The sequence below is a fragment of the Corticium candelabrum genome, chromosome 3, assembly GCF_963422355.1.
Source record: "Corticium candelabrum chromosome 3, ooCorCand1.1, whole genome shotgun sequence".
NCBI classification, from domain to species: domain Eukaryota; kingdom Metazoa; phylum Porifera; class Homoscleromorpha; order Homosclerophorida; family Plakinidae; genus Corticium; species Corticium candelabrum.
In genome coordinates, this window is record NC_085087.1 from 22,760 (window position 1) to 33,604 (window position 10,845).

The window sequence follows — 10,845 nt, forward strand, 5'->3', positions numbered from 1 at the left end:
CAAGTAGACAAACAGACAGAAAGATATACAGACAGACAGATGGACATACAGACAGACAGACAAGTAGACAAACAGACAGAAAGATGGACAAACAATGGACAGACAGAGGACAGACAAAGAGATGGAGATACAAACAGACTGATGAACAGACAGACAGAGACAGTTGATTGGCTGACAGATTCATGAATGAAAGAAGACACTAATCCTGTACAATCCCTCCATCCCTCCACAGTAAAAATCTACATTTTGTATTTTGTTTCAGTTGCTGTCAGACCGTCTGTTCGTGCTTCTACCAACTTGGTTCAAGCACAGGACACAGAGACGCCAAATTTCCGTGAGAATCACTCTTGTGTGTTGCTTGGCTAACTATCAGTAATGAAAACTCGTTTCTTGTGTCAGTTGGAGTTGTAAAGGGATGACATCTGACGTGTGCTTTAGGAGCATCTTCTGCGTGCAGTTTGGCATGGGAATGGTCTGCTAACCACATAAATCAGGAATTGAGTATAGCAATTGAGTTTTAGAGCAGCAGTTGAAAAAATTCTTGGTACGTTTCAAATAAATAAATAGATTTTGGGCAAGGATTCACTTAGCAAGATTGATATTCTAAACATTTGTGTGTAAGCAATACTAGCATGTATACCTTGGTTTTATCAACATTTGCTTAATATTTAATTTAAAAAATTTAGAGAAATTTTTAGAATAATTTGACGTGTGCTGGTGTGTGCTGGGTTTGATAGCTAATTAATTCAACATCTAAAATTTAGTTTCAATCGTTTGTCTGTTAATTTGCAGTTTGATAATGATTTATACAGCCTACATTGATTGATTTATACCGCCAATTTATATATAGTCAATATTATTGTATACAGGCAATATTGATTGATGTATACTGTACAGTAAATATTGATTGATATATACATTAGCAATAGTGTTGAGCTTAACTTTGTTTCGAAGACTGACATTCTCTATTTCAAGTTAGTCAAGAAGCAGCAAGATGTATATGTGGAAACATGGATTATTTTGGTGATCTTGTTCTTTAGTGTGGACATAGACTTTTTATGGATAAAACCATGATGCAACCAGTGAAATTATTTGGAATGCACTGTTTGTAGATAACAAGGAATTCAAACGAGAACTAAAATGAAGGAGCGAGCAATAATAGTCTTACTATGATCAACCAATATTGACTGTGTATATCAATCAATATTGACTGGCCGTATAAGATCATATTGACTATATATAAATAGACTGTATAAATCAATCAATGTAGGCTGTAGAAATCATTATCAAACTGTAAATTTACAGACAAATATGATTTTAGGTATAATTTTACATGTTGCATAAACTATCAAACCCAACACACCTCAGATTATTCAAAAAATTTCTCAATCTTTAAAATTAAGTATTAAATAAATGTCGGAAAAGTGAGGTATGCTATACATTCTTTACATATACTTTACATGTATACGATACATGGTTTGGTTGCAGCCAATAATACAGAATGAGGATGTGCATGTGTAGAGGTATGGTTGGCGTGTGAGGGTCACCTCGTGATGAATTTGAAGCTAAAGAAGAGATCTCATTCTAGGAACACTTTCACTTGAGAGAGGACTGCAATTTGCCTCTGTAATTTTTGGAATAAGTTTATTTCTTGTGGCAGGGTACAAGACCTACGATACCACAAATATGACTCAATGTTAACTAATTAAGTTGTCAATATTACAGATAATCGTGAAATATTGGATTGGCTACGTGTATCGATCGGTATCGGCTTGTATTGGTCTAGATCAGTGGTTCTTAACCTGGGTTCGGTGAGTCAGTCTCAGGGGTTCGGCGGAGGTCAAGACACACACCCGACTCATATGGTTCGTGATGACACGCCCCGCTTTGCAGTAAATATTCATTATTATGTTTTTGTTTTTGTGTGAAAATCATGTTTTAATGGTTTTGTTCTTTGAACACTGATGTTGATGCACGGTTCATTTTGTGCACCAGTAAAATATATACCTATGACTATGTTTTGAATTTTATTTTTCCAATTAAGAAAGGTTCGGTGAATGCGCATATGAAACTGGTGGGGGTCAGTACCTCCAACAAGATTAAGAACCACTGGTCTAGATTATCAGTTATTGGAGAATAAGTAAAACTGTTTTATCAGTGAAACTTTAGCAAAAAAGGGTTTTTGTACATGTTCCAGTGCAGGTGTATATGTATGTTTTGCCTTTAACAGCCAGTGCTGCAAAAATGGTGCAGCTATACTTTTCTGTGGTGTTCTGGACAGCAACAAATGTCCATATATATATTGGTCCCTTGAAAATCAATGGTTCAGCGAGTGTGGTCCATGTCATTACACTGTACAAGTAACCAGTTCATGTACTGTACAGTCTTTTAATTAATTGATTAATTAAATGAAAATTTTACTGAAGAAATGCTATGCTTAATATTTTGCATTGTGTGTAGGACATGTGAAGAAGATTGCATATATTTGGAAGGTTGGATCAATGAATGGCATGTCAAAGTAGTGTCCAGCAAAATCATGCCACTATTCAAGCTGCTAGTGCAACAGCTGTGACATTTGTTTGCCAGTTTACGATGCTGTATAATTCAATTCTAACCAGTTATAGTCATTACCGGTTGGATATAATAATATAAATACACACACACACACACACACACACACACACACACACACACACACACACACACACACACACACACACACACACACACACACACACACCACATGTATAATAAGCTAGTGTATACTGAGCACTGATAACAATCTGTGGCATATCAGTACTGAGTAGCAAGTCAAATAACAACCAGTTTGTAGTTGTGTGTGTACAATGTTGCATTTAGTAACTCTTGCACACTGCTTCAAGTGTGCTTTAGCGAAGTCCGGTTAACTAGTAAAATTCACGTACATATACCTGGGAGCCAATGGATTTGGCTTCATGTATTGCTTGGAACTCTCTAATTCCTTCAAGATTGAATACGCCAAATAGGAATGCACCGGCTTGAGTGTTGTCTCCAGCCAGATTTCTGCAGGCAGACTCACTGGGCATCATTGGGCTACTGTGTGGGTCGCTAAAGTGAGTGGCTTTGGGCACAGTGATGAGCTAGCCCTTCTCTGGACTCACTTTGGGAAAGGTCAGTCTCGTACAATCTTGCCTGTTTAGGTGTCTAGCGGACCTAGATGCATTGAAAAAGAAGTAGGCACGTGATGGAGTGCAGATTGAGTCTCATGTACGTGTGCGTAAGTACGGCTTCACTGTCTAACCTGCCCTTGAATGTCGTAAGAAAAGAGCTCGAAAACTTGGCAAACATGTCGCGAAATCGAAAAGAGCGCGAAAGAAAACAGGCGGGACTAAACGCACTTTTGACTGGATTTGGCGCGGATAAGTAAAGCCGGCACGTGAAGGACGGGCTTATGGCACGTGCAGAATACAGCGTATACGGGACGTTTATCCGGGTACTAAAGAAAGTGCCAGTACTGTACGTCCACTGTGTCCACTGATATCAATGCGGCCGAGAACTGCGGATTGATATCAACCTACCACTACAGGCTTCCGTACGTTACACATTTGGTAACGTGCGCTACAATGTTTGTGTCCATTGATATCAGTGCAACCGAGAACGGTGGACTGATATCAACCCGCCGCTACCGGCTTCCGTACTCTAGGGTACCCAGTCCTCCTCCTCGCGCGCGCTCAACATGTTTGGCACAAAAAGCACGTGCCAAAACATGTGGAGCGTGCGCGAGGAGGACTGGGTAGAGTCTACGTTTCAACGGAAATACATCACATGTCCGTACCTTCGTGTGCCAGGAAGTGTACGCGGACAGCTAAAGCGCGTCAAGACAAAGACAATAGATAACCATGTTAGGAGTGCACTGTATGTCTACATCCGTTTCCTACAAACCACAGAAATGAAACGAAGAAAAACGTAGTACAAAAGCAGCAAGATTCTGTCGGAATTAAAATATGTTGTCAAATCAGCAGAGATGAGAACCCGAGGGAATAAAGTAGAACATTGCAATGCTTATGAAGTAGACTATACACAATGCTGATCCTATCAAAACATTGAAACAATTTTAATACCAACAGAGCCCAATTTCTTGCTTGTTACCCTGAAAGTAGTCTGACTTCCCATCCATGTAGGTGTAGTTCATCAACAATGTGCTAAGCAGCACTGCCCAAAGACACACATTGTTGAAAACAAGCACAAACCCCATAGGCTACAAAATAGCAAAACAAATAACTGTAGTCATCATGTTGTCACCACTCATCACAAAGTGCGTGATGGTTTTCTCTGTAACCAACCTAGATGCTTATATCAGACACATAAGTGTGTCAGGTATGGTAAGATATGTTTCTGTCTACCCATATACTGTAAGACAACTGGCATCTAAGCCATACATAAATGCACAACATGATCAACCCTCATCAACTTCAAAACAGCAAGCCTTGCAGATTAATATATTTGCAAATTTATTAAGCACTAAACTCGATGTCTCCATGTCAAATCATACATACATATACAATTAAAGAAACTGCTATAAAAACAAGTACACTCAAACTCCCCTCACCCAGGGCATGTCCATCTAATTATGTCACGTGTTCTAGCGAGGAACACATGGCCTATAGAGGGAGTCCCTCGGAGGCATTGATCACTGCTTTTGTGCCAAAATTTAGTTATAGTGACTGTTTCCAGTGACATAGAGTGAACATGTAATGTATGTATGACTGTCTGCAGTGCATGCTTTGAAATATGGATCGAGAGTACAACAAGTAACATTTGCTTTGAGAACTGTGGAGTGTTCCAAGAACACGACAATTCCAAGTTACGAACAGTGCCCGGTCCTAAGCTGCCCGAGTAAGGGAAGTCTGAGTGTAAACCATATGCTGCAGCTGAGATCAAAGTCTTCTAAGTCCACAAACATAGAAACTCTCAAAGCATGGAACTGGTCAAGAGCATTAACTAAGGTGACCCCAATATGATTCCTTGTTTTCTCTAACCGTGGAAAACCTAAGAAATGTCAGTGGTGGTATATTATTCATCATTCATTACCAAAGACTATTTACACATATTGTGGATAGAGGTAATACATACTACTTATTAGCAAAGAAAATCATCTACCTAGGAATTGTTCAAAACAGTCCAAGAAGAATAGTAAAGTATGCCAATCAGCAGTGTAAAAATCAGAGAATCAATGCCCAAAAAACTGGCAGCAGTGATAGACCACAAATGTTTGCTATTAATTAACCACCTATAATGCAAGCAGGTAACAAAGACTGCATTGAGGCCAGTTTAGATTACTGCTCAACTCAACTTTTGACTTGTCATTTTATTTGTCTGTACTAAGTTCATCAAAAACCAAAACTTTCAGTTGCATTATGCAGGAAGGCTAAGATTAAGATGGCCAGAAGAGTGGACTACCAAAATTGCAATCTCAGGACAACACGAACACAAAGTTGTACATCTACAGGAACCATACCGAATAGCAAATACTCAACTTTCAAAGATGAGCAAGATGTCAGTGCTTAATTCATTGTCTACTGGCCTAATGTACTATTTCCTATGTCCTATGGAATGATAGATAGACAAGTGGTCAAAAGATAACAGTTAGCCCACACGATCATCAGATGAACAAGAAAGACCAGCTAAAAATGCTGTCAAAAGGGCGATATTGGACAAAATGGCAGACAATAGACAGCAAGAAGTTCACAAAAAGAAACATTAAGACAGTTAGCCATTGCACAATGTGCAGGAATGTGATCTCTAGTAGCAGCACATTGATCACTACAAGTGACATGATATGTCTCGAAAGATTTAGAAAGTGTAAGACAATGGAAAGTGAGAAGTAAACGACAAAAACTACAAAGTGTATGTCATTACTACATATACAAGTAAGAAGAGACTAGTCAGTGTCTTGAACTGTCTTGCATGCTGCTAACCAAGCTGCCAGCCTAAAACACAATCTATAGAAGTCTGCAGCAAGTGGTAAAAAACTTGACATTGTGCCATCATGGGGTATAAAATGCCTGCGTCAACTCTCTCAACCAGAAGTCAACAACATCCATTCCAAATATGCGCTAGGCAACAACAGAAAACACAAACTATATACTTTCAAATCAACAATCCACAAACATGATGTGAGAAAGACGCTAACTTACAAAACTGCTGGATATAGTGAGTTGTAAACTTGACTAGCTAGCATGTAATAGCATGCTTACACTAAGCCATTCAATCATGACAAATCAGCACAGTGACACGTTTAGTAGAAGTGAAAATTATGAATATGCTGTCTTGTCTATACTGTGCTACTTTGAGCAAGCCATGCAAATGCAGAATCATATTATGACATGCATCATAATGGAGTGACGTGTGGCATTCTTTTGGGCCATACTGAGAGAAAACATTTGTTGTGATCTTGCCATATAACAGGCTCAGGCATTCATTAGGTCATATCCCTACAAGGAGAAAGACCAGTTTGCTGAATTGTGTTACACTGGCACCATGGCTAGCTGGAAAGTGCCTGCTTGATAGAATGATTCAGTGTTGATTGACACAGTTCAGCTGTCTCTAAACAGCACATTTACACAATTAACCCAAACACCAAGTTTAACTTAATACAATCAACTACTGCAGTAGTATGACAGCCTGTCTGATGCAAATACTTCAAGGTCGGATGAACAAAACAAGACCCAAATTGTTCACATTGATATTTGGTTTCAATTTCCTGATGAAATGTCATTGCTGCTGATTAACAAATTACTGTATCATCTTTTATGAATTCTCAGTTTGATTGACACAAGCAAAAAAGCAGGCTACATTCACATATGTTAATAGCTGTTGTAATGCCGCCAAACTTGACTTATCTTCAACACTGTATCTCTGGTGACAACAACTTATGCTTACTTTAACCATTAGTGCAGGTTTGTTACTACAAACCTTAAATGTTTCCCCTCTTGGTCTGCATGCTTCATCTCTGCTAATAGACCACTCATTCCCCACGTCAGCGTAATTCTCATTAAAACATTGAATCAGATGTTTGGATCAAGTTTGCAAATGCTGGTCCACCCTTGGAAACAACTACTAAATAACTGTTGCATAACTGATCAAAGCACAACTTTTTAGCGATTTGTTGCATCTTGTGTACAGCAATGAAATTGCCTCACATACAAAGTTTGCCGTTGTCAACTTCTGATTGCTTCGAGACTTTACTATAGTCTTTCATCAAGGCCTACTATTTAAGATTACGTTGTTTTTCTGTGAGACTTGCCCTTTAACCCAAGAAAGGGCAAGTTATTGTTTTCAAAGTTATAAACCTCCATCTGAATAAATGAGACTATTTGAAATTCAATATGTCAACCACTTAGGGCGTTTTTCCACTAGCGCCTAAACCGATTTAGCAAGTGGTTTAAGCTAAACTGGTTTAAGAATTGACCTGTTTCCACCTGCACTAAACCATTTTAAACCTAAACTGCTTTCTTAATTAATTAAACCTACTTCAAAGTAGGTTTAGCAAAGTGGTTTAGGTTTAGCAAAGTGGTTTAGGTTTAACTGTCACGCGACAGTAGGGTGCTTGTTTAGATGGCTTCTGAGACCGCCGTTTGATGATATTGACTATTTTGCTGGGATAGGATTGCCTTAGAAGATGTAAGGGTTGTTACCTAGGGAAAGAAATCAGCTGCTACGAAGAGAGAGAGAGAGAAGATGATGTCCTTGGTCATCGTCATGCAAATTCCTACTAACAAATGCTGAATCAGTAAAAACCAACAGTTGCTCTGACTTGGCGACAGAGCAGTCCAATACTCCAAAATAAGGCGTTCCTAGACGGTTTGTCATCCTGGATGTGCAAGTTCCTAGTGGAAACAGTCGGTTTCTTGAACTGGTTTAGTTAATTTTAAACGCGTTTAAGCTAAACTAGTTTAAAGTGCAGTTAGTGGAAACATGGCCTTAGACTCTACGTTGTCAGCAAAGATTACATAGACAATTCTGCTTGTGGAAAAACATTGCACAACATTCTTTGCAAACAGTATGCCATACTTAGTGTGGGAGCTATCCTATTTTGTATAAAGGCTATTATGCATATAATTCTGTAAAACATTTTGGCATATGGCCTGCAGCATAACCGAACTTGTGCAGTTATCACATCAGACATTTAGAAGAGGATGTCATAAAAGCCAGTGTGAGACAAATCATGCCACGTCTAAGTAGTCTCTGAGCAACCATTCATCAAAATTTTCAGTTGCCTGGTCATTATACTCTGGTTGTCCATAACTAACTTCATGACCTTATTACAACAACAAACAGAATATGCAATTCATGCAGTGACAACTACAATTGTCAGATATTAACTTAATAACCATATTTTCTGGTTGTAAACACACCCTTGCTCATGTGTTTGGCAATTTTCTTAATCGATGAGGTGCACTCTTTTGAGTTCTTTAGTACTGACCGCTTGTTGTGTTGTGTTTGTCAACCATATTATATTAATTAAACAGAAAATGGCATATTTTCCCTACTACAAAGTACTGTTCCACAAGTTCCATTTCCCAACATCAGAATGGGTCCCGTGACCAAAAGCTACTCGTGAAGCTCTAATGCCTGGCACTTCAATGGGCTGGTGGCTAATTTAGCTCCAACAGCATCAGGCAAAGTGAATATAGCCTTCACAGAGTTGTTTAAATATACAAAATAGTATAGCATGCTAAATACTCCATCTTTGATCACTACAGTAACAATGTGACTGTGAGCCTACAGCTTTGAGAACTGGAAACTGGTCAACTCAGCAATGGCATTTGAAGTGGTTCCTTCAGCACGCATGTGAATCTCAAACTATGATATGTCACTGATCAAGCACAGCAACCACCGTGCATGGCTATGCCTGCTCAGAAAGGAAATGTCATGCTGGAAATTAGGGTAGTTGTCAATATACTATATGGTATTTCTGGTTGTCCGAACACCCATGCAGGCAACTAATTTGTCATACACTAGAAGCATAGCAGTTGTAACAGAACTTGTCTGAAAAAAAATTTGTCTAACAGAGACAATGTAGAAAGGCACAAAACACAATCAATCAATCAATCAATCAATCAATCAATCAATCAATCAATCAATTAATCAATCAATCAATCAATCAAACCAGATCATTAACAGCTCAGATAATCAATCTAGTAAACATGACCACATGTGACGACAAAACAGTTGCATTCAGAGTTGCATATCTAGCTATGTCAGGATGTATAATTAAATACCCATAACAATTTAACGCATGATGAAGAGCTTGACAATTCTAGTGTCAACTACCAACATGCCACAACGAAACCGGTTCATTTCATATCTGACCAAAAATGAGAGTGGTGTGTATCTAGGATTCCTTAGGTTGTTACTCTCATGATACTCAATAGGCCTATAATATAGGTGTGGCAACAGCACCTTACTCAAGAGAGTTTGATCAGCCCTTCCAAAGCCATGTGCATGCCCACTAGCCACTCACCATAACCTTGTCCTGACAAGCACCAAACTACACCACTGCAGACTCTTGCTAAACCTCTAACAACTATTCAGAAATGCTGCTACAATTTCACACACACAAACATACATACAAATAAACACTGACACAACCACAACAATATGGACATACAAAATACACTCACAGATACCAAAGTGCTATACAATTTGCAGTAGTTAACATTGTAACATACATATATGAGTTCCACAAAAACTAGCACAGGAATCTGTAACAAGCAGACTTGCACAGCAATAGAACTGCCGACTTCAATACTGTAAATAAAACCAACGCAATGCATTTATGCTCAGTCACAATACACCTGGCACAATGTTTGTGTACCTAAGAGCTATGTTGTTTTGCAGTGCAAATTGTATTCCATTGACAAATTCAGGAATATCAGGCACAAGAGCCAACAGTGTGACCCCCACAAAACTCTACAAATAGAGGCTTAATAATAAATTTACCAAACACCAGGAATTACTGTTTACACTGCTAAATAGAGAATGAATGTGACTGAAATCACCCACCTCAGACACATGAAAGTTCCTCAAAACAGGTTGGATGTTGTCAGCAATAACTTCGGCAATAAGAGACATAGCTGCACTAGCAATAAGGAGTATAATGAATCCCTTGAGTCTTGACCATTCAGCAGCATAGGAACGATGACCTGTAGAAGCAAAGAACAAATAACCTGCAACACATTTGTAGAAGATGCTTTGTAGAAAATAGAACATTTAAATCAATTGTTTATGACAGAATCATCTGCACCCCATTCTCAAACTTTGTCCCATAATATTTAGAATTTTGTGGTGTGCGTGTGCGTGTGCACGTGTGTGAATGTGTGTTTGTGTTTGTGTGTGTGTGTGTGTGTGTGTGTGTGTGTGTGTGTGTGTGTGTGTGTGTGTGTGTGTGTGTGTGTGTCATTTATGTGTGCTCACATGTGTTTAGAGTTGTTGATTAGTGATTTATAATCAACAGGCAGAGATATGGGTGTGTAGAATGCAAACACTACTGTCTGATGGAGAATATGCAGTGAGTAGGTAATTAGTATGACAAAATTCCTAGCAAGAGTTGTTCTTTACTTTTCAATATTCTAGATCGGTTTAGTCAAACTAACTGCCATAACTTGAAAGCTAAGCCTTGTTGCACAAATCTATCAATATACATCTAAGAAAACACCATTTTAAGCCCATGCACTTGTGATTTATGTTCTGCAGTAGAGCACATACAACAGTAACCACACAAACACAAATGGAAAAAATAAATGAGGCTTTCAAATGATTGAAAATGGCACCCCTACCTAATTCTAGGTGGAACCTCCAGAT

General features: G+C 38.6%; 1 long non-coding RNA gene across 1 annotated transcript; it reads left to right on the plus strand.

Annotated features, from left to right (window-relative positions):
- The first annotated feature begins 262 nt into the window (after window positions 1-262).
- Window positions 263-2,853, plus strand: LOC134177562 (uncharacterized). The gene is made up of 3 exons (XR_009969546.1): window positions 263-334; window positions 400-544; window positions 2,461-2,853. It is a non-coding gene; the product is annotated as an uncharacterized LOC134177562 (long non-coding RNA).
- The last annotated feature ends 7,992 nt before the right edge of the window (window positions 2,854-10,845 follow it).